Below are 25,921 nucleotides of genomic sequence, written 5' to 3'. Positions count from 1 at the left end.
CAGTGACGTCCATGGGCGGCTGTTCTTCTTCCCGCCACAAGATGGAAGCCATGTACCGTGAAAATGGAGGTAACGGCTTTTCATCTTTATCTAAGGTCCCGAGGATTCGAAATTAATAATTGAGATCTTAAAACTTCAAACCTACTTGTGTGTAATCTGTGTGCCGAGTAGTCTGGCTGGTAAGTGTGCTGCATTCTGCAGAGCTGTACGTGCCGCTCTCCATCTCCGTGTTTGCACCTTTAGGCCGCACTCATGTGTACAGGAGACTCAAAGGTCAGGGAGATAAGAATCGATTAGGAAGAGAGGACCACAGGGGCTACTGGGCCTCACTGAAAGCGAATCGATCAGCTAACCAATTGTAACATTCACATGAAACATACAGAATAAGACGAAATACAGCCCAAGATGTTATATGTGTGTTAAGGGTATAAATGCGCTGTACTGTGAATGTTTTTATTGATTCACAGCAGATTGGATCATCCTATAAAAGAAGCATTCACCAGCATGAGCCTTACTGCTTTTATTAGAGAGCATATTTCTATACCTCTCTTTCATAACCAGGGAAGCAATAACACAGCAGAGCAAGTGTGTGTGTGTGTGTGTGTGTGTGTGTGTGTGTGTGTGTGTGTGTGTGAAGGAGAGAGCCTGTTTTTGGCACATGGCTCATTACAGATGGAGAACTCCTGCTGAGGTTTTGTCACAGTGCCCCCTCACTGCAGATAATCAATAGGTCTGAAATACAAAACCTGATGAAACCCAGCCTCTGTGAAAATTGGGCAGGGGGCTGGGGAGAGTGACTCTCTCTCGCTCTCTCTCTCGCTCTCTCTCTCTCTCTCTCTCTCTCTCTCTTTCTCTCTCACACACACACACACACACACACACACACACACACACACACAACCAGCAGCGTCCTCACACACACTTTGACTTTGTGAGCCTTTTACAGCATCGGTTCATACTGCAGGTTTTACACTCCCTTTTCAAGTATTTCAAATTGAGTATAAAGTGTGATTTAAAACTGCTGTAATATTTTTATACTCTCATATCTGTGAATGGCTGGGACATATATCTGTGGAGGTTTTGTAGAGATGTTAATCAGAAGCGCTGGCTCAACACTTAATTTGCCAGGTGCTCATATATTTGCCTGTCAAAACTAATTTTCTGGCCTGTAGCCATATTAGATCTCCCACCTGGCCGACATGCCCATGTGGGCCTCACATGGGTGAATGATGAGCTGGCACTTGGGCACATAAAACGTTGCCCGTGTGGGCTGCTAATAAAGCCAAGGAGGGTTACAAGTAAGGCCCACATGTGCATTCATGCTAAGAACCCACAGGGGCTCTTTTTTGTGTGCAAGCTATTTCCCCCTGTTTCCAATCTTTATGCTAAAATAAGCTAACCTGCAGCTGGCTCCAGATTGATGTAGTCACTTGGCCAACACAAGGGTGGTGTTGATCTTTTCATGTAACTCATCTATTTCTTATAAGCATGATTCCCCAAATTTTGACAACCTTTCACTTGGGTTTATGACTGTGTCAAGGTGGCCTAAAAAGGGGGACCTTTATTCTTACCACTACTGTTTTGACTACTTATCTCTGATTGGTTGTGTTGTCTTGTGGAAAAGCAGATTTTGTTTACTTTCGTTCTTACATGTTATGGCCAACTTTTCCCACAATGAAACCTTTCTGGTCTTTCTTGCTCAGTGAGCTTGTTAGAGGATTATCTTCACCGCTGTCACTGATACAGCTTAAATCCTCATGTTCCCTCAGCCATCTTTGTCACTCTTTCACCACAGCAGCTGCCGTTGCTCTCAGAGTTTCTGTCACCTCTGTTTCTGTGTTATGTCCCATGAGGCAGGATTAGTGGTTAGCAAACTAACTTTGGGCTTAACCCCGGCTGGCTTTTGGGTCTCAGTGCAGTGACTCACTTTTCACGCTGTGCGTATCACCATGGTAACTTAGGTTGCACACATAACCTGCAGGCTGTCAGTTCCCAGTATGTAAATGGCTGCCTCTTCTGTAGTCAGTACTCAATACTCAACAATACAGACTGGCTTTTCTATTTGTAGAGGTTTCTGTCGACTTGGATACAGATTTAAAAAAAAAGAAAAAAAAAAAAAGAAAAGAAAATTGTGTTTTTGATGAAGGTTTTTACCTGCCTTCTTTTACCACATGATAGAAACCTGATATTATTCAGTTGTTGAAGTTCATTCACAGCTTTCCCATTAGTGATAGATTATTCTCATAGTTTTCCCTTTAATGCAGCCTTAGGAGAACATGTGGCTGAGCGTGTGAGCATAAAATCTTTTCACAGTCATAATGTGACCATTAAATATTGTTTCAGTGAAAAGTACACCCACTGGTCCTGGATGATGGGGCAGTGAGAAGCATTAGAAAAGCCTGCCTATTCAAGTTGGGACCTTGGAGCATATTACTGTGTGAGCTGTCTTCTCGTGCGTGTTCTTCCTTGGGTCAGCAGCGACAAAGTCTTCTTTTCTCTTTTACTTAGTGGAAATAAAAAGCATTTACACTGTGTGCAGTTTACCTCAAGGGATCCTGTCAAGCTCTCACAGCAGAATCAGGGTCAGTCGTGTCAGATGTTTTTTATTCATTATGATAGTTTGTTCTTCTTGAGAGTAGAGCATCAATGTTAAAAATCAATTTCTTCCCTTTATTTCCATTGTTTCCATTTTCAATGCATTTCCATTTTAACCAACATTTTTGAAAATTAAGATTTTCTTTTATTGTTCACAGATCCCCAAAGAGGAACAATGTCTGTCTGTTTTGGGTGATTCAATAGTAAAGGCAAACTATTGAAATTTAGAGTTCATTCAGTGAGTTACTAACTGGCCCAGCAGTGATATTTTGCCAGCATGGGGACTGATGAATAACGGTGTTAGAGATAAACAGTCGTAGTCCCATGTCATCTGAAATGTGTGTATTGGTGGGTTGACTGTATTGAGAGGTAAATAAGCAGATGCTTCAGGGGGTAAAACAGTCACTATGGTCTATTCCAGAGTTTATGAGCTGTGGGCCCTAATGAGTCGGGTGATTAATGCTTGAGCTGCTGTCAGCCAAGGGACACGGCATTCGGGCCGAGTCAGCACTACAGCACATCGAGCTGTCTGATTTTTGGTCTACACATCAAACTAAGTTCACTGACTCTCTGACCATAGTGAACTTTTTTAGTAGTTTAGTTTGGTTAAGGAGAAGTCAATCTGGAAAGCTGAAACTTTCTGGGGCGATGGGTGGGTGTGAAAATAGTTGGTCTGGTCATACTGCTTGTGAACAAAATAGTTCTGGAACTTCCAAAGTACCTGTTCAATTTGTCATTTTGGTTAAAAATCAATGGCTGGTGACAGCTGTGGTTAATGATTTAACACAAGGTTGTGGCAGATGGCCACCCACCCTGAGCCTGGTTCTGCTCGAGGTTTCTGCCTCTTAAAAGAAGTTTCTCCTTGCCACTGTGCACCTTGCTCACAGTGGGAATTGTTTGGTCTCTGTATAAAGAGTACGGTCTCGACTGGCTCTATATGAAAAGCGCCTTCAGATAACTTCTGTTGTGATTAGCCGCTATATAAATAAGAATTAACTTGACTTGAGTAAATGCCTAAAACTGACAGAAAGCATCCTTTGTGAACTGGGTAGAGTATGTTGGAAATTAGAATAACACGATGCCGCTTAGTGGTCGTAAATCATTTAGTTTAGGAAGACAACATTTGGCATTCTTTGGGGTCTAACTAATTTTAATAAAGCAGGAAATGGGCAGAAACGTGAGGCACATCTGTCGACTGCTGCAGCAATTAACACAGGATCTTGAGCTGCGATGCCGTTGTCTGGCAGAGCTCCTCGTTCATCTCCGTATTGAAATTTTCTGCTCCAGTTTGAGTGAGGTGCTCTAATTAAATCATTAAAAAGCTGAGCATTTGCACAATATGCTCGGCTGCCTTCATTACAAAGCACAATCACTTGTAATTTATTCACTCACAATGTGGGAGCGTTGGATTTGATTCGATGTCTGTGGCTGTGTTTGTGTGAACAGTGAGTGAGTCACTTTCTTCTCTGTCTTCTGTTATGGTATCAGGCAGTGTAAAGGTGGACATGAATGCGCTCACAGCGTTAAATTACTGAGAGATTGATGGATGACTGGAGCATAATGGAACTCTAGGATTACTTAGTGTTTTGTCCAAGAGGTTGGACGCACTTTGCCGGAAGCAGAATTGTAGAGAGAATATATTGCAATTTTTGATTCATGGACACAAGCAAAGCAAGGAGATGAACAAAGACCACGGCTTTAAAAAATTGTTTAAAATTATTCAGAACTTGTTCAGATCGTCGGGACCTAGGCTGGCTACAATGCATGTCTATGTCCATTACCTTACTAAACACAGCATGTAAGAAGTGCAAAGCTTTTGTCCCCCAAGGCTTTGCAACCCCAACTGTGCAGCGCTGCAATGGGCAGGATTTATGAACTGTGGCTGCTTCTACTTCATGCTCCAGCAGTCAGGATTGCTGCTTGCTCATGATGTGGTTGGAGGCCCACAGGACATGCTTTGCTCACCCCTCTCAGCCTGCAGCCTGACTACCGCAACCGCATGCCGGGCCACTGATATCTGAGCAAGGAAATGGATCTGTAGTAATGACTTGAGCACAAGAAGGCACTCATAGTGTTAAGAAAAGGTAGAGCATATCATTTCATGGCGAGATCATGGGGATTTGTTGTGACTAGCAGGAGACCACATGGTTTTCACTTGAATTCTCATGTTCAGGCTATAGTCTGGGTGTAGAACAATAGAAGAGAAATTAGTTGTATTAGAAAAGCTGTGACATTCTGGTGTTTTCCAAAGTTGGTGGATTTTGCAGTTACACGCCAGTTACACAGCAATGAAGTTAGACATAGAGATTTTTTTACCAGCTGTCTACACAAGGACGAAAACTTATCCTCATACTCTGTATTCCAGCGGACTAGCCCAGCTGCATGGATGACCCCATCTCTCATTCTTCTAATCTCTTTGTCTCACTTTTTTCACAGCAACACACCTTGTGAACATGAGCAGCCAAGCATCAGAGCGGTACCCTCCTACTCCTCGCTGTTCTGTCAAGGTAAGAAGAAGCGATGCACTACATTGTCAGAGGTCACTCAGCACCGATTTATCGGTTGTTTTTTTCCATGAGAGACTGGATCATTGAAGGCTAGTATAGGACCATGGTATTTGATTTCCTAAATACTTGGTTTCAGATGAAGCAGAAGTGCAGAACTTTATTTACCTGCTGCATCTCATAGTGATTTGGTGTGACCGTAATCCAGGCTTACCAACATGATAGACTGAATCAAACAGTCCTTGTACCCGTTGTGATAATGCAAATTCCCATGATTCTGCTTTGTGGATGCAACAGTTCAAGAAGATGTCACTCAATGGAATCTGAGAGAGGGAGAGAGAGTGAGTGATAAATAGAGAAATGGAGGCTCACACCATCACTTTAACAGGGCGACAGACACCAGAGTATTAACCACAGGTGATCGGTTTTAAGGTGACCGGTGACTGGAAGAATTAATTCCGATCCACTGACCACGTATTTTTAATGAAATTCCGCCAATAATGATTGGTGGCCGATCAGTCAGGGCATCCCTAATCATAACACTTTAATCAGGTGATAATATGTCCATGTGGTGTTTGTTGTGCTGCCCCAAGAGGTAAAAAAAATCTATTAATGCACCTCCAATGGTTTGTTTTATTTGGGGTAAATAAACTACAGCTCCATAGATGCTAGGTAGATCACTCAATCGGAGGGCCACAAGCCATCCGGGCATAGAAGATATAATCAGCTCACACATTTAGGTGAGCAGTATTTCCAGGACATGTTAAAAGATTTAAAAAAAAAGAAGAAAATGCATCAACTCAGGATAGGTTTTAAATAAAAAGGTGAACTGTTTTTTCAAGTACAAGGCAGTTATTCACACATAAAGTAGATGATGAAAGAGACAGGTGAGTGAATGATGGGGACATAAAAGAAAATGAGTCTTCTTTCTTGAGGCTGTTTCTCAGCATCAGCGTACTTGCCACAGAGAGAGGTCAGGGACATGAGCTGGAAAAGCTTTCAGGCAGCTGTGATTGTACAGACACCTGAACAGGCAGGGCTATCTAGTTTAACCTTGGCAAATTGTTTCTACAACAATTAAAAAAGATGGCACCTTCAATTAGGAGCTCTCATTCTCATAATGGCTTGTTGTTTCTTCCTGGATGTGACAGACAGCAGCGGCAAACACCTGCTGTGTGCTGGGGTTTTTTGTGTGTAGGTGTGTGTATGCAGTCGTTAGGGTCAAGTGTGCTGAGCTGATAGATGTGTGTGCAGGTCTGTGTCGTTGAGAGTGTCAAGTTGTTATTCTACAGAGCAGAGCAGTCAGGAGATGTACATGTGCAGATGTCTCGGGGCTGATGGGTTTAGATGTTGTTTGCTTGCACAGTACAGTTTGTGTGTGTGTGTGTGTATGAGGTGTTTAGCTGCTGTCAGATGGGCTGCCTCTTTAATCTGTGCAGACAGCTTTGTAATTGGAGCCCTGCATAAAGAGGGGGACCTTCAGTGCACCCACAGCCTGAAAGATGGAGAAATAATAGAGGTGGAGGATGGGTGTACGTATGTGTGTGTTTTTTTCTCGTGTGAAGGGGGTTGGGGGGTGCTTGGGTTTGAGAGTGCAGGGACTGGCGGCAGTAGTACTGGGAATCGGGGTCCTTGGCCCGTCACCGAGGCAACCGCATCATTGTCTGGGTCGATTCACTCGATCCCCGCCTGTTCACCCACTCAGTCTGGTCAAAACCAGTTGAGTGCCTGTCTGAATGGATTTCAGTGGCAGCTATAAGAGCCAGCCCAATTTTCATTTCAATGCATTTCAAACGCAGTTCAAACAGTTTCACTTTCAATTCCCTCCCATCGCGGGGGCCCACCATAATGTGGCCCTCTCCTCTGGGCGCGGCCTCCTCCCCCTTCTACACCCACCACACAGGAGAGGAACTCACCAGACAGGTGCCATACTGCTCAGAATGACAATTTGCCTTTTGGAAATCAGCCCTTGGCTCCATTGTGTTCCCTGAAATTGAGTTAGCTCATCAGCAGACACTCAACAGCTCCCTCCTTTCCCCTCCTCCCACCTCCATCTCCATCTCTCTCTCTCACTCTCTCTCTCTCTCTCCCTCTTTCTCTGTCAGGTCCTTTAATGTTCAAGCTAGCTGAGGAGAGTGCTTCTGTTTGAACATGTTCATAATAAAAGCATATTTTAAATAGGAAGAGTGCTGCGTACTATGCAACTGTTATAGAGATGTCTATCATAAAGGCCATAATAAAAATACTGGACCATGTGAAGAGAACAGTCAGAATGTATTCATTTTCATTTGCAAAAATTGTATCTGTGCAGTCTAATTGCTTATTTTTATGATACCAAATAGATAGGTAGGGCAGGATAAAACACAGCTAACCCTACAATAAAAAGGAAATGATCAAATTTAAAATAATAGAGCATCTGCACTGTTCTGTAACTAAAGGTGTATCCGAAAGTCTCCTGAAGCAACCTCCAAACTCCTATATCTCCATTAAAGCTGACTAGCAGCAACTCTTGAGACATTATTTATGATCAGGTCAGGCAGTATGCAGAGATCTGCTACTGTCCTTGGTCAAGCCTAATTAACTACTGAGTCACAAAGCAAATGAGCTATCCATCAGGAGAAGTGGTTGAGAGATCCATCCATCTCAGGTCATCCTGTAGAACATATGGTCAGAGATTTAATCACACTGTATTGCACAGGTAGCACAACTAACCTAGTTTACTGATACAGTGAGGCTCACATTAGTGCGGTGATGGCAGGAAGGAAAGGACTGCTCCATTCAGTTAATTGCGTGTACAACTGTCTGAAGTTACATTAAGTTGTTTGCACCCACTAAGAGCTTTTATATCAGTTTTGGTATCTCGTAAAGTTGGTTGCTCGTTGCCAAACAGTGACAAATAAGTCACACATAAAACTAATATGGCTATGAGATGTCACATTAAAGGCTTTGTATCTTTATTTGCAAAGACAGGTCAGTTTGTTAAATTTCACTGCTGTCACTCATTACAAGGGAGAACAGAGAGTTTATTCTGCTGTTTAATCTGTGATCAAACTAATGCACACGTCATTTACAGAATAAGCAGATACAAATGGGTTTTCTGATAGTACTGGGAAGAATATTCTTGAGGGAATAATAGTGAATTTTGTGGTGTAAAACTGACAGGACAATCAGCTCAAACAGTCACTTTATGCCATCCATTGCCCATTCTTCATCAATGGACGCATTTGGTAGTGTTCAGGCCAGGTGGTGGTCCAAATATCTGCCACCATCAGGCAGGAAAGCGTTAAAGAACTTCTCCCATGTGACTCATTGAGAGGTCCAGGAGAGCCCTAAAACCCAGTTTTAAATAGCCACATTGGTTATCCATCCCGGTTCCAAGTAGCACTGTCGGCTACAGACACCTGGGAGCTTGTCTCTGTCATACTATATACAGTACACCCAGGTGTACATAGCTACATCGGCTATCTACCCCGGGTGCAAATAGCATTGTCACCGAATAGCCCCTGCCTTATTTTATTTATGTACACACATTTGCTAATTACATTTACTAACTACACTGCCTTATACAGCATCTCTCTGACATTTACTGACCTTGTATGATTCTTGATTGTTTCATTTGATGTGATTCTGCTCCTGTCTCTAAGTGGTGTCCTGTGTTTTAAGGTTTTTTTTTTTAAGGTCAGTCTTGTGAATGAGGTTGACAAATGATCTATAAGTGTTGACAATGAAAGGGTCTGGAGTAGAAAAACTGTCATCTAGAATATAAGTGGAATTGAGCTATGAGAAAGGAGCTAATAACTTGTCGTCTACTTTCAACATTATATGTGTGTGCGCTTATGAGTGGAGTCTCTTCACCTTGTGTCAAATCCAGTTTTGTGCGTTTCACTCAAGGAGGTGCTGTCAAGAGTGCTGGGCCAAAGCCAAAACATTGTTGTGGTGGTGGTTGTGGGATCCCCTTCGTACTATATCTGTGTGCTCCTCCTCCTTACATAACTGAGAATTGTATCTGTCTGACTCCAGCATCGAGGTATTCCATTTAGACCCATTTATTTTTCCAGAGGCATTTTTATGTTATCTATTAGAGTTCTGACAGTTAAGAGATGCCAGGAAATGGGAACTGAAGTGAGAGAAACATGGGGAAAGACATGCAACAGAAGTCCCCATCTGGACTCAAACCGGGGATGTTGTGGTTAATGGTCAGGTTGTGCCCCAGGTTATTTCCATTTTAAAAAAAGTCTTGAGCTACATGCTCAAACATCAGCATGCTAACAGGCTCACAAATGAGAATCATTAATAGTAAGCAGGTATAATGTTTACGATGTTCAGAAGTATGCAGAATTAGCTATTATAAGTTCCCGTTTGCTCCGTACCATTGGATGTACTGACAACTATTATTGGTTTACTTAAATACTGAAGAAAACTTCACGTGATAATTCCCAGGCAAGTTCGGGAGTTATAAGGTCCTTCTTTTTTCTAAGCAGATTTATGAATTTTTATTTGTAAAGGACATAGGATACAATTGTATTCTTGGAAAGTGTAAGTCACACTAAATCTAAAAATATGTGTATTATGTCTATGTAAAATTGACTGACGAGATTTTAAGATATTTTTGGTAGAAAAATGTGAGTTTTGGGTATTGATATTTGATAAATGGTTACACAAAAATGTGCTTATTCAGCTTGTTTGGTTCGGAGATCAGTTTGAGTATTGTGATACAATATGTGTAAATGTAAGTAGTAATATAAGACATAAGTGGCTCTCAGCCACTTTCATTTTGTCAAAATAGCTCTCAGAGGAAATTAGGTTGGAGACCCCTGGGACAGAGGAGCACATCTGCAGTATGTTCTTTCACGTATAAGTCTGGATTTTTGTGAATATTCTCCTTTAGCAAAGCTCATGATGAATGATCTGTGCCGACATGAGCTCGCTGTCACTCTCCTGCTATCAAACATGTTGTTGTCTTAGACAATATTATCTAAATGAGCCCCCTCGAGCGCATTTTCAAAACGGGATAATTGTATTTCTGGTTTGTTTACATTTCAGATTTTTCTTCCAGTATGCAGGTGCTGGAATCTAAATGCAATTACTTGAGGAGTGAATGGGAATGCTTGAGACCAAAGTAATACATCAATGTCAAGCAGGACTGAGATCTGCTGGTGAAATATGATTTTCTCTCTATCTGTAGAAATAAGTTCCCAACTCAGTAAAATGAAAATAAACTGCTATATTTGCCAGCCACGGCCCATTTACCAGATGGTGGACGGGGATGGTGGGTAAACTAATAAAAGAAAAAAAGAAAGATAACTTGACGTAGTTCCCATAGAGGAAGTAGTGAAGAATATGCTTGGTCCACAGACAGGTGAATTACAGATGGATGTGGAGCTCCAGCACTCCTTGTCCTTTACTAGTGAATAAGTTTATAAAGAGAAATTGGATTTGCAGATTGATCTCTCCAGTGACTGAGCTTCATGCTACAGTTCAGAGAGAAGCACATTTATGAATGTGTTTTAATATTAAAACCGGCTTGCCAAGACATGAATGGACTTGTTGCAACACAGAAAGAGGTTTTAAACTGAAATAATGGTAACAGTGAAACTCCTGTGGTGCAGGAAAAGCTGGAAAAGCTCTGCTGGAAAGAGCTCAAAACCAGCTTTCTGTCTTTCTCTGTCTGTCTCATTCACTCTCACACACTTGTGCCCAAAAAATGCCATAAAATCAGTAACTACCTATCTGCAGTCATTTTATTATGTTGATGTTCAATGAACATTGTCAAATAATTGGAGCTTAGAGGAAAATAATGGCACTTTTCTTTTGTACTTCTTGGCTCATGTACCTTATCTCCACATCACCTCATCTACACGCCATTTCCCTCAGCTTATGTACAACCTGTTAAAACCTTATGGGGGCTAGTAACCTGAATGGAGCTCACTTAACTGAGACATAGTACAGATCACATTTAAGAACTATCCATTCCAGTCTGTTCTCTGGCTTTTCCTAGAATGTAGGTTGATTTAAAATGCCACCTGTTTATACCATAGACTGTGTATAAAGATGGATATAGCCTCTGGCGTCACCCATAGGTTTTCTGAGGAGAGATTTTGAAGCTCTGCCGTCGCTAAAAACACCTTTTCTGTAATAGAAAATAAAGAGCTTGAAGCTTATCAGTGGCATCACAGAAGGCAGGATTGGGATGAAGAATGAGGTTTGATGCAATAGCAATGTCAACATGCAGATTGATGGGCTTTTATTACTACACCTGCTTTTTGAACATTTTGGCTTTTATTAAATAGTGATAAAACAGACCTGGCAAAAAATGAGGAGAGAGGTAGATGGCATGCAACAAGGTCCACAGCCAGACTCGAAGCCTGTGGTACCCCTAGCTTAAACTGTATTTCATGCTCATGTGCCTTATCCGTATATGCTCATTTGTATTCAGTTTAATTTAGCTCAGCTCAGCTCAACCTTGGGCATTTCAGTTTAGTCCAAGTGTGTCATGCCCTGCCAAAGTGGGTGCAGTGTAATGTGGTATTGTTTCTTGTGCAGTCCAGAATGTGGCTTAAACTAACTACTATTTTCACTATTGACTAATTTGTTGATTATTTTACAAATGAATCATTTAGTCTATAAAATGTTGAAAAATTGTGTGAAATACCCATCTCAGAGCCGACGTGAGATAGATGTCTGCAAATGTTTTGTTTTGTCCAATCACCAGTGAAATACCAAAAGATCTTCAGCTTGCAATGATATAAACAGAAATAGGTTGAAAATTCTCACATTTAAGAAGCTGAAACCAGAGAGAGAGTGGCAATTTTTGCTTGACAGATGAATAGTTGGCTATTTATTTTCAGCTAATATACTAATCCATTAATCAGCTCATTCTTTCATCTTTTTTTCCTGTTCATTTATAAAGTTGATTAACCCTGATGTCATTCAAAGAAACAGTCTTGCACAGCACTGTACACATTTTTGTTATTGATTCCCCCCACCAGTTAGGAGATTCGCCGGGCTGCAGGGCTATTTCTGTAGCAGCAGGGGTTAAGGAGAGCACAGGAAAGCCAATTCTAGGCCTTCTTTGTTGCTCATTTCTCTATTTGTTTCTCCCCTCCATAGAGTACACACTCATATGGCACAGCTGTGAGTTGTGGTGGGAAGAATAATAGATTCTTAGATGCACTGTGATTGAGTCTCGAACCATTCAGCATGTACAAAACTCCTTATTTGGAATTTTAAAATAGTGCTTGATGAATAAAACATTTTTATTGAGGAATATGCACAGTGCAAAAGCGTAGCCACAATATTAAACACAGACAAAATATAACAGTGGGCAAATATTTAAATTGGGTTCGGGTTATTTGTGATCAGTCACATTAGCCTCAAACATTTCTTTTCTTCTACTGAGGTTAGCATGCTAACCAGTTAGCCCAGGCCTGGTTGGCCCATATTGTCACTTTGCAATACCGAGTCATTGTATCATCCAATCTGCCCTGAAGAAGTAGCTTGAAGTTTAGTTGTCTTGTAAACGCAACAGTGGCTGATGGTCTTTGCAAGACTGGTAGGTTAACAGCTGTTAATGCTAATATTGGCCATGTAGCAACAGCAGAATCTACAAATAGCTCCTGTAAAGCAACTTTCTGTAGGATGAAACTTTGAAACTTTCTCACTATAGCGCCATACAGTGGTAATATCAAAAATGACAATCCTGATAGTTAGTGATGCACGCCATTAAAACCCCATAGTCCCACACCATCCAGAATAAACCAACTTTCACCATTACTTCATGTTTCTATAAGCAAAAATGTATGTCACCACAATTAATTATATTACTCAAAGCCTGTGTAATTGGAAATATGCTATAATCACATAAAAGAGATTAAGTTTAAATTAGTATACATAATCTATCTTGAGGGTAATAAAGTGTTGTGTTGACAAACTCACCAACCTGCCAGCTGGGAAACTTCTCTTGAGTTAATTAATGATGATGGAGGTAAAATAATCTGACATTTTGAATGATCAGTATTAATGATTATGGTATTGGTGAATGTGGTCATACAATAAGAAAATGAATGGAAGATATCATCCATCCAAATGCAGTGAGAATATTTTTTTTTTTTACCATCATGGAATTCCCAGAAACTCCCACCCCCAGCTTTTCTTTTGTTTTATTCTTTATGTGCACAAGGGCATGACACTATTGTAGATGTATGTTAGAAATCTGATGTATTAAAGCACTTGGGTTCCAGGAGTTTGATCATGGATGTATATATGCAGTTTGATGTGGTGGGTGTATGCGCTGCAGTGTATCTTCTGTAGCTCAGATGCATGCATATCAAGTTGTTGAGATCAGTGGTTGTGTATCCAAGCAAACATTAGTTGTGACATGGCCCCTGTTACTCTGTGTCAGGCTGCTGCAGACTCATTCAGTAATGCATATACTGTATATTTTGACAGGAGCCAAATGTGTGTACACAGTATAAACACATCTCAGAACTTCCACATTATGATGCCAGACACTGTTTTAGCCGTTGTTTGAATTGATCTGAATGCTGCAGTGTTGGGGCTGTTTGCATACTGTGCGTGTGCGTGTGTGCGCTAGATAGAGAATAATGGGTGACAGTTACAGAGTGAGAGAAGAGAAAAGACAAGTGGAACCTAGTTTATACCATCCTTAATTGTCTTCCTCTGCCAGCATCAAACAGAGCACTACATGGCGTATGAGAGGGCATCTTGAAAGAGACTTCATTCACAATTTCAAATGCAGCCCAGCAATGTTCAGTTGAGTAAATAAAATAAATATATCAGGCAGAGGAAACATGATACAAGGGCAGAGAAAGAAAAGAAGAGAGGGGGTTCTTGAGCTCAAAGGAATCACCGTTCACGATAAGTTGAACAAATCTTTGTCAGAAGGTTAACTAATGATGGATGGAAGCAGTCAACCTTATATTTTGATCTCTTACTGTACTCCAAAACTCAGCCAATAAATCACTTTCTATAATATTTTCTATAACTCAAACCGATGGTGTATGGTGATGTTATATGCTTATATTCTCTCTCGCCCCATTGGAAAATCTTTGTTCACAGAAACAACTTTAATATCCCCCCGCAGTGGAGCCAATTACAAATTTAAACTCAATTAAATCTTAAGTGTTTTTCTTTCTTTTTTTTTTTTTTTTGGAAGTCAGATAATGATGTGGCCCAGACATGAGCCACTGTGGAAAGTACAGTCTTTCATATGGTAGGTTGCTAACACATTTAATTACTCTCTGTTATGTCCAGGAATACACGACACATGCCAACCGAGTTGTAACATAACAACAACAACCTGTACAGCAAGGTGCCATGAAAACCGCTGTGTGTCACAGAGTCTACAGACACAACAGTTGTGGCTCAGACACAACACTCTCTTCGGCTTTTTCCACCACAAGTAAAACAGAGGAAGCTACTCAAATCATTTTTTTCAGCTTCCACATATTTTTTAGAATCAGATTATATTTCAAGAAACAATGACAGTATCTTTTACAGCACTGCCTTGAACAGACTTTTATATATATTTATTTTTTTGTGCGTGCGTGCGTGCGTGTGTGCGCGCGTGTGTGTGTGTGTGAGAGACAGTGATAGTGGCTTTCAAGTCATTGTTCCTTCCTCAGGAAGATTCCTCTCTGAACTTTCAGTATCTGATTCCAGTCTGTGTAGAACAGCACCAGTCTGCCAAGGACTACATTGCATTGCTGCTGTGTAATGGCAATTTCAAGCAGCTGATTTCCAGTGGCACCAATCAGCTGCTTCACCAACTCTTTTAATAATAAATAAGGCTCAAAGTAATGCTAGTTCATGGCTGCAGCTACAGACGAGTTTTTCTTTGCCAATAAAAAAAACTGTTACTGTGGTTGTGCAAGACTAATGGACTTCTGGCAACTTGTCTATAGACTTGCTGCCAGTGTGCGTATATGCATGATAATGTTAGCGAGCACAGCTACTTTAATGAGCTGCATTTGCTTTCTGTATCGGCTCTAATAAGCTGGATTGCATAAAAAACCACCTAACAGCCAATTTGTCTATTAATAGAAACATATTTTGTTAAAGTAAATGACCTCTCGCCCTTAAGGGGCTCGGTCATGTTCGCTTGATATGCACTTTCTCTTTTTTCTCATCATGCCTTCATTCTGGGGCATAATGACAAGTCAAAATACAACACAATCTTTAAAAAAATATCTGAATATTATTGACACTCTGGATCTAAGACTTTTCTCTTGTAATGCTAAAAGTGGAACGACCACTTCTTTACTTGTAATGGAGCGAGTAACCTGTAAATTGACAGATTTTATTAAATGAATGGTAGATGTGAAACAGGATACTTACAAGGGTTGAGATCATTTTTTATAAAAGTGGCAGTCAGTCCTGGAATTTGACCTGTTTAAGGCTTCAATGTTGTATTTAAGTACTTGTGTGAGCCAGGGCAGATAAAAGCATCAGGACTTAAATTGTGAAATAAACACAAGATATTCTTTTACTCATTTAAATTCGCCCTGACAAACGCCTCATGCCAGGCCGCTCTCCTGATGAATGCACCACGCTAAAATGAGGTGAAATGCAGTGTGAGGAGAGGGCCCTGCATGTGAGATTAAAACTGTGTTGATTTGACAGAAAGCTGAGGTTGTCTGGAGTTTAACAGGTCAGGGAGACACACACACACTCACATACACTCACATACACTCACATACACACACACACACTGGGGCTTTTTCAAAAAAGAATGCTTGTCCCAAAGGACCTGAATTGTGGTTTCCCTTCTGCCACTTCTGTCTTACAAACTCTTTGCCTTTTACCTCCCCCTCTCCCGCTACTTCGCCAAACCAAGTCCCTGGTGACCTACACTCTTACTCATCCTCTCTCTCCTTTCACAGTGTTTCTTTTCTCTCTATCTACTATTCTCAGCCAAAAGTGGGTTTTTTTTACCCTTTTTGTCCTCTCAGCCCCCCTCAGGCATCATTTCCCTTTTTTTTTATCCCTTTCTGTCCATCTTTCCCTTTGATTCTCCCAGCCCTGTCACAATACACAGATAAAATAATGGGGTTGGGCAATATGATATATTCTGTATATGCTGTGTTGAAATCTGTCAGCGATGACAGATTTTTTTTTACAGTATAGCCGTTATATCCTTTATACCCCCGGGGGTATAAATGCAATAGCCAGATCAATAAGCTGGACTTCTTTAAGCCAATATTGAATTTACCAGATTTTTTCATCAGTTTGATGAAGTGCTTTACCTTGGTGTGTCAGGAGCTGCCCAAAACACACCCATCACCATCTGATATTTTATCCAAAAACATTGTATTTGTCATTCTCTGCCATGCTTTTCTCTTTTCATTCCAGACTCTTGACCTTGATTTTCTTTCCCATTCAATATTTATTATTATTATTTATCATGTGTGCCGAATGTGTTCTCATTACAATTATTTATTTGAATATTTCTTAACTTGGATCAGACGGGAATACTAAAAGCCAGAATCATCCAAACAACAGTGAAGTTGCATTTGCAACACCTCATCGGCTTCCATCTAGTACTAGTACTAACATCCAATGATTCTCATACAGCGTGTTCACCTGCACGCAGGTATACTGTATTTGTTTTTATACGTACACGTACTTATTTATTTTTTGTCACCAATGAAAAAAAGTTGTCATGGGATACTCAGACATACAGTTTACCATTCAGATGAAAGTGGGAAAATGGTCTGAGACTTTTGGACCCTTCTGTACAGTGCAGACTGTAAGTATTTGGACTCTTTATTTCAGCACATTCAATTTGAAATAGAATAATGAATACTACATTAAAGTGGGTTTATCTATATAAAAAGAACTGTGTGTAAGACATAACACATTTAACACATAGTGAATAACGTTAAGGGGTTCAAAAGTTGGACAGATACACGTGACGTCAAACATAAATGATCATATTTAATACTTTGTGACCCATGCCAGGTGCTTTGTATCTTCCCTGGTGATGCTCACTGCAGCCACCTTCAGCTCTCACTTGTTGTGCGGTCTCTCTGCCTTTAGTCTGCTCTTCAGCAAGCGGAATGCAGCTCAATCGGATTGAGGTGATTGACTCAGCCAGTTGAGGATATTCCACCTGTTCACCCTGAAAAGATCTTTAAATGCTTTGGCTGTATATTCAGGATCATTGTCCTTGTGAATGACGAAATGTCGACGAATGAGTTTGTCTTAATCTGAGAACACAGAATGCTCCTGTATCTCTGCATCCGTCCTGTTGCCTACATTAGCAGTGAAATCACAAATAAATGCCAGTGTGTCGGTTCCACTGGAGCCATACATGCTCAAGCCGCAACAGAACGAGCACCATGTTTGACAGATGAGGTGGTGGCTTTGGGTCATGAATTGTTCCTTTTTTGTTCTCCACACTTTCCTCTTTCCATCATTTTGATAGAGTTAGATTTTTGCTTCATCAGTACATAGAATTCTTTTTCTACAACTATTGTTTTTTTGTTTTTTGTTTTCATGTTTTTGTGATCTGCAGTCTGTCCTTTCTGTTTTACAAGGGGTTTGCATCTTGTGGTAAATCTTCTGAGGTTATGCTCATGAAGTTTTCTCTTGATAGTTGACAAAGCAAGATGTACACCTACATCCTGGAGAATATTCTTAGTCATAAAGAGGTTTTTCATCACCATGCAAATAATTTTTTAGTCATCCACAAGACTTGTGCTCCTCAGTCTACCAGGTTGTTTGGCGTTTTCTAGTTTTCCTGTGAACATTTGCTGTTATAGAAGATTGCACTGTAGATTTTCGCAAACCAACAAGCTGACTCTTCTCAATAGCACTCAGGATGTTACTGACCCCACAAGAAGTTAAATGCCTGGAACTCCGCAGTAGCCAGCTAGAGCTCAAGAGGCCTTTTGGATAAGAGAAATGTCTTCAAGAACCTCAAACAAGTCCAGTTGTAAAGCTCTAAGAGAAACAATCAGAAGCCCAGTGTTCAATTGCTTCACTCTGTGTTAAGTGGGTTACATCTCCCACACAATTCTTTGTATATTGATGTAAACCAGCTCGTACAAAAACTAACACTTGGTACTTTAATGCAAGTATCCATTATCTTATTTCAAACTGAATGTGCCTGAACAGAGAGCCTGAAGAACACAAAATGTATAACTGTCCAAATAATTACAGTCTGGACTCTGTTTATATATACAGTGCTGCTTGAAAGTATGTGAACTCCTTGAGCAGTTCAGATGTTTCTGTCGTTTACCATGATTTTCTTATTTTATCATCACCAGTTTTTATGTATGAAATGTCAGATATATGTTTCATCTATTGCTTGTATTTGTTTAGTGGAACTTGTTTAAGTAGCCCAAAAACTACATGAAACATGGAATTAGTATGTGCAAAAGTAAGTGAATCCCCAGCTGCATTGGTTAAGTCAAGCAGGTAACAGACTCAGGTGAAATACATGTGAGTGCTTAATTAATCATTTCAGTAGACCAATGAAATGAGACATCCTTGGGAAAGGGATTGGCCTGCACTAATTAAAAGAGAGAGGAAAACAACCAAACCAACTTGGTCCCATACACATCAACAATGCCGAGAGGAAAGGAGATATCCGAGGACATGAAGAAGAGGGTAGTGACAGCCCATCAGTCTGGGGAGGGATATAAGACCATCTCCAAAAGATTCCAGCTCAATCCATCGACTGTAAGACAAATAATTTACAAATGGAGCGCCTTCAACATGACAGCAACTCTGCCTAGAAGTGGGCGCCCATCAAAACTATCACCCAGAGCCACCAGAAAAATAATAAATCAGGTAAAGGCCAACCCACACATCACCTCTACAGAGTTGCAGACCTCTCTGGTAGCATCTGGGACAAATGTGCATGCGTCTACGATCAGACGACAATTGAATAGCCATGGCATTCATGGGAGGGTTGCTAGAAGGAAGCCTCTGCTCGCAAAAAAGAACAAAGCTGCCCGTTTCAGAGAGCACTTGGACAAACCAGAGGCCTTCTGGGAGTCCATTCTCTGGACAGATGAGTCTAAAGTAGTGTTATTTGGTCACAATCAAAACCGCCATGTTTGGAGAAAAGCCAACACTGCAAATGAAAAAAAGAACCTCCTCCCAACAGTGAAGCATGGTGGTGGAAATGTGAAGGTCTGGGGCTGCTTCTCTGCTTCTGGAACTGGGTGACGCCATATTATTCGAGGAACCATGAATTCTCAGGTATATCGACAAATTCTTGACCAGAATCTCCTGCCATCAGTCAAACAGTTGAAGCTGGGACGAAAATGGATTATGCAACAAGACAATGACCTGAAGCATTCCAGCAAAACTACAAAGGAATGGCTTCAGAGAAAGAGGATTCGTACTCTGGATTGGCCCAGTCAAAGTCCAGATCTAAATACTATTGAAATGTTGTGGCGAGACCTGAAGAAGATGGTACATGCCAGATGTCCCTCCAACCTCTCTCAACTGGCTGAGTTCTGCAAGGAGGAGTGGGCAAAAATCCCCATAAGCAGATGCGAGAGACTGGTTAGAGGTTACAGAAGACGTTTGGTTGAAGTAATGGTTGCAAAAGGAGGAGCCACAAGCTACTAATAGAAGGGTTCACCTACTTTTGCACGTTACATTTTCAGTGTTTGTGAAATAAACCACATTTGTTGAATTACATAATGGAAAAATATGTATTTTTGTGTGTGTGTCCAGTATTTGGAAAGTGTGCTTTACAAATTAGGATTTGGATGTCTGTTAAATAAGGTTCTTTTAATGTTTTTTACAAAAACAGTGACCATGTCTGGAAGGTTCACATACTTTCAAGCAGCACTGTATATATGTACCCACTCTTAATTTCTACTCATTCCGTATTTTAACAATTAAGTTGAGAATCTTGTTTCATGTTAATGATGCACTTCCCAATTTCTGACAATATTTTTCTTAACTCACAAAAGATAGATAAACGGTTCTACTGAATAAATATCCACCAACCGTTGCTCAGCTTCACACAGTTTTCTTGTTACAGCTTTTTTGCTGTCTACAAGCAAAAATTTTACCATGTATCTGTCTCTTCAGGTATATCCCCCTCACTGTTTCCACTGTAGTTGCAGCACAGCACATCCCATAATGTCTTTTATTGTTGCATTTACAGTACATAGTCCCAGAAACGCTTTACTGTAAACATGAGTACAGTATGGCTTGCCTCCAAGGCGCCCCGGGGCCTCTAAAAGAGCTGTTGAGTGTTTTAGCTGTCTGCTTTGGATCTGGATATCTTCCAGTCAAATTCTCTCCATGCTGACGAGTTAGGAGTAGTACTGTCTGTTAAACTCGTTATGTATTTTTCTTCATAAATAATATTTAGCCCAGAGCCACATATGTTTTTATGTATAGCTCTTTCTGCTTTCCCCCAAAGGCTTTGTAAACAGTGAAGATGACCTGAGCTCTACAATAACTGTGACTGAGCCATTCCAGTCTATGGAGATGTCAGTCCTTACGTCTTTTATGAAAAGCTTTTCATATAGCCGCTTATTTTTGTTGACAATGTCATAGAGGTGTTCATGTGTTTTAGAATTCATGTCCAGTACAACACTACCTTTATCTATGACTTAATTCCTGAAAATGTCACCAAAAACTGAACATGAGCTTTGTAAAGACGGGTGCGATGATAGGGCTGTTGTTTTGGAATGCATTAGATTGTACAGGTGTGCCTAATAAAGTGGTCACTGAGTGTCTACGGGCACATATCTCTTGATGCGTTTGTGGTTCCAGGTTAATGTTGGAGCCAAATACTTGTGGTTGCTCTGACAAAGTGTGGAGGTGTTTACTCTTCAGGCAGCAATATAACCAATAAATCAGTCAGTTCCCTGGAGCTGAAGTCTCTGACTGAATTGAATGAGAGAAGTAAATAAAACTGCTCAACCTTTCATGCTTTTTTGAATCGCATACATTTGAGTCTGCATTATTATTAGCTGAAACAGATTAACAATAACATAGAGCAATTTCTAGGCATTACTTCTGTACTTGTATGACATCCAGTCACCCAGAGACAATATGATAACACTATCAACATGACATTTAATACCCCAGGCAGAGAGTCATAAAATACATCAAGCTTCTTTCAAAACACCCTTGCAACCAGCGTGTCAGTCACAGAAATGTAATTCTCAACACACTTGGATCTTCTCGTATACCACACATCAGACTGGAGCACGGGAAGTTTCAAAGGTTACGTGTAAGGGGAACTGACAGGCTAACAAATGGCGTAGAGGAGGGGAAGAGGGAGCACAACATCTCTTTAAGAAAATGTCACTTCTGAAGATGCGGGGTGGCACCTGTATGGAAACTGTGTGTCCATGTCTGTGTGGGTGTGTGTGGGAGAGAGAGGCATGTCAGCCACCTACTAAGATTCTCAATTGACGAACATATTTGGCAAGATTTTTCTCTTAGTTAAGGACAAATGTGTAGAGAAGCGAGTAGCTTCTCTAAAAATGCCCTCTCCTGCTTTGGTAAAGCGGTTTACATCTTCTTTCCTGCCAACTGAACTTGCATAGCTCCGCAGTAGCATAAATCCCTCCCAAGAAAGTGGAATGTACACAGCTCTATCTGTGAGCCTTTCCCCCTGCAAGCGTCTCAGTCCTGATATTTATTCTCCAGTGAGATCATTAGAGGAGGAAGAGCTGGAGGCGACCATATGGACAAGACTGCTGCTCAGCTCAGTCCATTATTTAAATAAAGACCCAGTAGAAACTACCAGTAGGCTCTCTCCATGTGTTGGCACGAGCACATTTGTAGGATGCACGACAGCGACTCAATAGCTTTATATAACAAAGTGACAATTTCATTTGGAACATGCCCATAGCCAAATTAATTTATTATTGGCAAAATTTTGGCTTTATAGTGAAGACAAAAGAAACACAGGGCATTTTTTGCACCAATAGGAGTCACATTGACTTGCAGGATTGAATATTTCTCCAGTTAAAAAGATGACACTACGGAGCAAGATACAAGAGCTGAATAACAATGACGTGCAATACTGGTGCAAGCACAGTCTCTCATATTAGAAGTGTCATGAATAAAAAGATATAACTGGCTGATAGAAAGCAAAAAAAGGTTGCAAATTTACCCTGAAACTATTGTTTGACACAAAAAATCGCTATGTTAACAGCACTTTTCACCCTTTTTTTTTTTTTTCTTAATTCATCATCATAGACATGCATATGAAATCTGACATTATACATTACTGTACGATCACCAGTTCTTTAGGCATTACCATACTGGAGGCATTAAAACAGCAGCTTGGCTACTCTTTTGTTTTGTTTGACTACAGAAGACAAGAGAAAGATCAACATGAAAAAGAAGCAGATTCATGTGGCCCCAGGCACGCTTTGCCATGCTAAAATATGCATCGGAAGCTGTGATTATTATGCCTGCCTCTTTCTATGGAAACTAATGCAGCTCAGGATGGTGGTAATGACTGTAGTTCTGTGACTTTGACCAAATAACAAAATGTCTTTATTAGGGAAAAGGTAAAAGGTGAAGTATAGTCCTCTCTCCTAAAACATAAAATGCTGTATTTTTACAAAGTAATTTAAGTAATAGTACATAGATTTATTGCAGTTTTTATTATGTTTGGACCAGCGACACAACAAATTTTACAGTTGACAGTGTGGCCTATTAGTTAACCTGCAGTATATGTAGAGATGTAAGAAGCGTAAGACGCTAAATGTAGTAGCAGGAAATGCTGGAGGTCAGAGAAAGTGTGATGCAAGAGAAGTGGAAAAAGAGGGCAGGAGTGAAATTATATGCACAAGGTAATTATAGAGTCTGAAGTGAATAGATGAATAGAGCCAACCGCCTCCCAATTCCAAATGAATGAGGGGCTCCACAGCTGGACACTGGGCCTTTATGCTGAAATGTATCCACTCTTTTTCTGGCCCTTGATTGTACAAATTGCGCCGGTCTATCTACACATGCTGTCTTTTCAGATAAAGCCAAGCCAGCGGGGCCGGGACGACGTGCTGCGTTTGGAGGCTTGATTATGCCGTGTGGCAGACTGAGAGAGGCGTTTGGAGACACTTCAGCAGACTGATCACTGCTGGGCCTCTACAGGCTGTGTGTTTGCTGTCCAGCAGCCGAGCGTTGCCGACAGAACTGCTTCCTTGTTCACTGGCGACACTTAAAACGCCCCCCTGGATTGACCGAGCTCTCTGTGGGGAGAGGGAGAAGATAAGGAGGGAATTGGTGAAGAGAGCAGTGGGACGCAACAAAGGATAGAAGAAGAAAGACAGAAAAGTACACATAGGACAGACAGATGTTAGGAAGGCATGAACAGAGGAACATACTGCAGTTACCTGAGGTTTGTTAGTGTAATGCACCTTTTATAAAAGCAGAAGGACGTTCTTCTTTACTTTCATTTGATTCTTCTTTCTGTGATTCATCGGAGTCCAACTATACTACATGCAGCCTTTTCAGAGCAGTGAGCAATGCTGACTTCTTAAACTCTGCTGTTTATCAGATTGTTTCTGTCATCACTTTCCTGCTCTCTACATCATTGGAGTCACTGGCGTGTTTGTGGATGAGTCTTTTGCAGCACTAAACAGTGGCAGGCATCGTCCGTCTGGCTCCCTGCGCTGGTGCTTGCGATTTTTAGAAGTCACACAACGCTGATTGCCAATAATGATGAGCTGGCGAAGAGAGGCGGAGGGAGAGATGAGGTGGTGATTGCTGCTACTGTGTGTGAGTCGATAATGGAGAATATATGTCATGTGCCATTATGTATCTTACTGTGTGCCTGCAACCCATATGCTAATTAATGCTGATTTATGCCTCATTATGTTGATTTATAACGGGGATACAGGAGTGCTGTTGACTGACTGTAGAAAAAAAGAGTTGGCTCCATTAAAAGACACGATAGTAGTGTAACTCTCTATCACTGTTTTCAGGACAGCTCAGTGAAGCTTTGCTTCATTGTTTATAAAGAATTCTACTCATAGAAATGTTTGGCTGGTAATAAATCTGTATCATAAAAATTTGATACTCTACCATTAAAGGACCAACATGGTAACTTTGCACGATTTAGCCCATTGACTGCAAATCATGTATATTTAACATTACTGTTGGCCATTTTCTAACCGATAACTTTGATTTCCTACTTTACAATCCATCACAGTGAACATTTAGTCACCCTTTTTTTTTTTTTTTTTTTTTTTGTCACACTCATTATTTTCACATTGTAAGTAATTTGGGAATATGGCCCATTTGAACGAATGTTCTTTGTGGATATTGTGGTATTCAAGGTTTAATTGTAAGATATCCTACAGTACTGCCTTCACATTGTTTAACAAACAAGAAGAGAATGTGAATGCTGTTGCATTGCCGTCTGCCACTTTTTTGACACTACCGAAAAACAAAACAAAGATGTTGAAAAGCTCCACAGTACTGAGGGAAACTGAAGAGTAGTGTCATAAGTTGTTCTATGTTCACCGCTACAACCACTTCACATTCCACATATTTCAAACACATATTTCATCCATTGTTAACATAAAACCTTCGAGCAGTTTTAAAGATTTACTGTAACAATACTTTGAGAATGGCAATTTTATGTGGCATTAATAGAAATGTGCAATTTTAAGTTAATTGGCTAAAATATGCAAAAACAATGGTGTGCTTCTTGTGAGCTGATTTCCCTAACAGCAGCTGTTACCTTCTAATCCCTTTGAGAAACAGTTTGCACAGCCAAATGCCAGAAAATGCCTACTGATCATAAATATATTAAATCCTAAAAAGTTAGAAGATCTAATTTTTGGCAACAGGCTATATTCATGCAAATAAGATTTGATATTGGTATTCTGTAAGAAGACTGTTAGACTGGAGTCTCGTCTTGCCACTTTCTTATCACCAAACTTTCCTGGATTCATAGCTGAGGAGATTGGCCAACATCCAGCTCCTGGCCCTCTGGACCGTGACAGACACATTTACAGCTGGCTTTTTCACTGAACTGTCCTCTTTACGGTTTATTGTAACAGTCAGTACATGTGCATTTCAAGGCTGTGTGAAATCCTGGGGGGGTGAGGAGGTCCCACTCCCTTTTTTTTGGGTGGCAGTTTGGGTGACAAGGCAGCTTTTAAGCAGAAGATGATAGCATAGGCTGTGGAGGTGCAGAGCAATGAAACAGACTAAGGATATTTTGTTCTCAGGAGAGGAAAGGGTCTCCGGTGTCAGTGCTGACAGTGCTGTAGAAGCTAAACTTCTCCTGCTTTCATTTGTAATACAACCAGGCTCCAAAATACAGTCTTTGATCATGACATTGTCTCCCTGCCCACAGCTGTTGTTTGAAACTGTGTCTGCAGCAATGAGCAGAGGTGCATCAGTTATGAAATCTCTCACTGATAGCCAGAGTGGACTGGATATTTTAGAAACCCTTTGATATATTGTAGAACATCTGACATGATGAACTTTGATGAGGGCAGATGATATATCAACTTTGCCCACAGTGAAATGAAATAAGAAGAAAGTTTGCACATTGTTGTCTCAGTTTCTCTCCCATTGACACATACAATAGAGTATATTTCCTAGAGATCGACCGATATGGTTTTTTCAGGGCCGATACCGATACCGATTATTAGTAGTCAAGGAGGCCGATAACCGATATTTGGAGCCGATATTTATTTGCAATAAAAGGGAAAATATTGGCGTGAAAATTTTGAATAATGGAAAAATTCCACTTAACTTTGTTCAAATGCCTTTAATCATATGTTTATTTAACAGCTTTTCAGATTTGCAACATGTTAAAGTTTTTTTTTTCTTAGACAATAGATATCTTT

At 40.6% G+C, this 25,921-nt stretch overlaps 1 long non-coding RNA gene across 1 annotated transcript; it reads left to right on the top strand.

The window, feature by feature from the left end:
• Positions 1-11: 11 nt before the first annotated feature.
• Positions 12-24,271, top strand: LOC130170968 (uncharacterized). The gene is made up of 3 exons (XR_008828059.1): positions 12-69; positions 5,032-5,102; positions 23,084-24,271. It is a non-coding gene; the product is annotated as an uncharacterized LOC130170968 (long non-coding RNA).
• The last annotated feature ends 1,650 nt before the right edge of the window (positions 24,272-25,921 follow it).

Source organism: Seriola aureovittata, chromosome 6 (assembly GCF_021018895.1).
Source record: "Seriola aureovittata isolate HTS-2021-v1 ecotype China chromosome 6, ASM2101889v1, whole genome shotgun sequence".
NCBI classification, from domain to species: Eukaryota; Metazoa; Chordata; class Actinopteri; order Carangiformes; family Carangidae; genus Seriola; species Seriola aureovittata.
The sequence above is the reverse complement of the archived record's forward strand: the minus strand, read 5'-3'. Positions and strand labels throughout refer to the sequence as shown.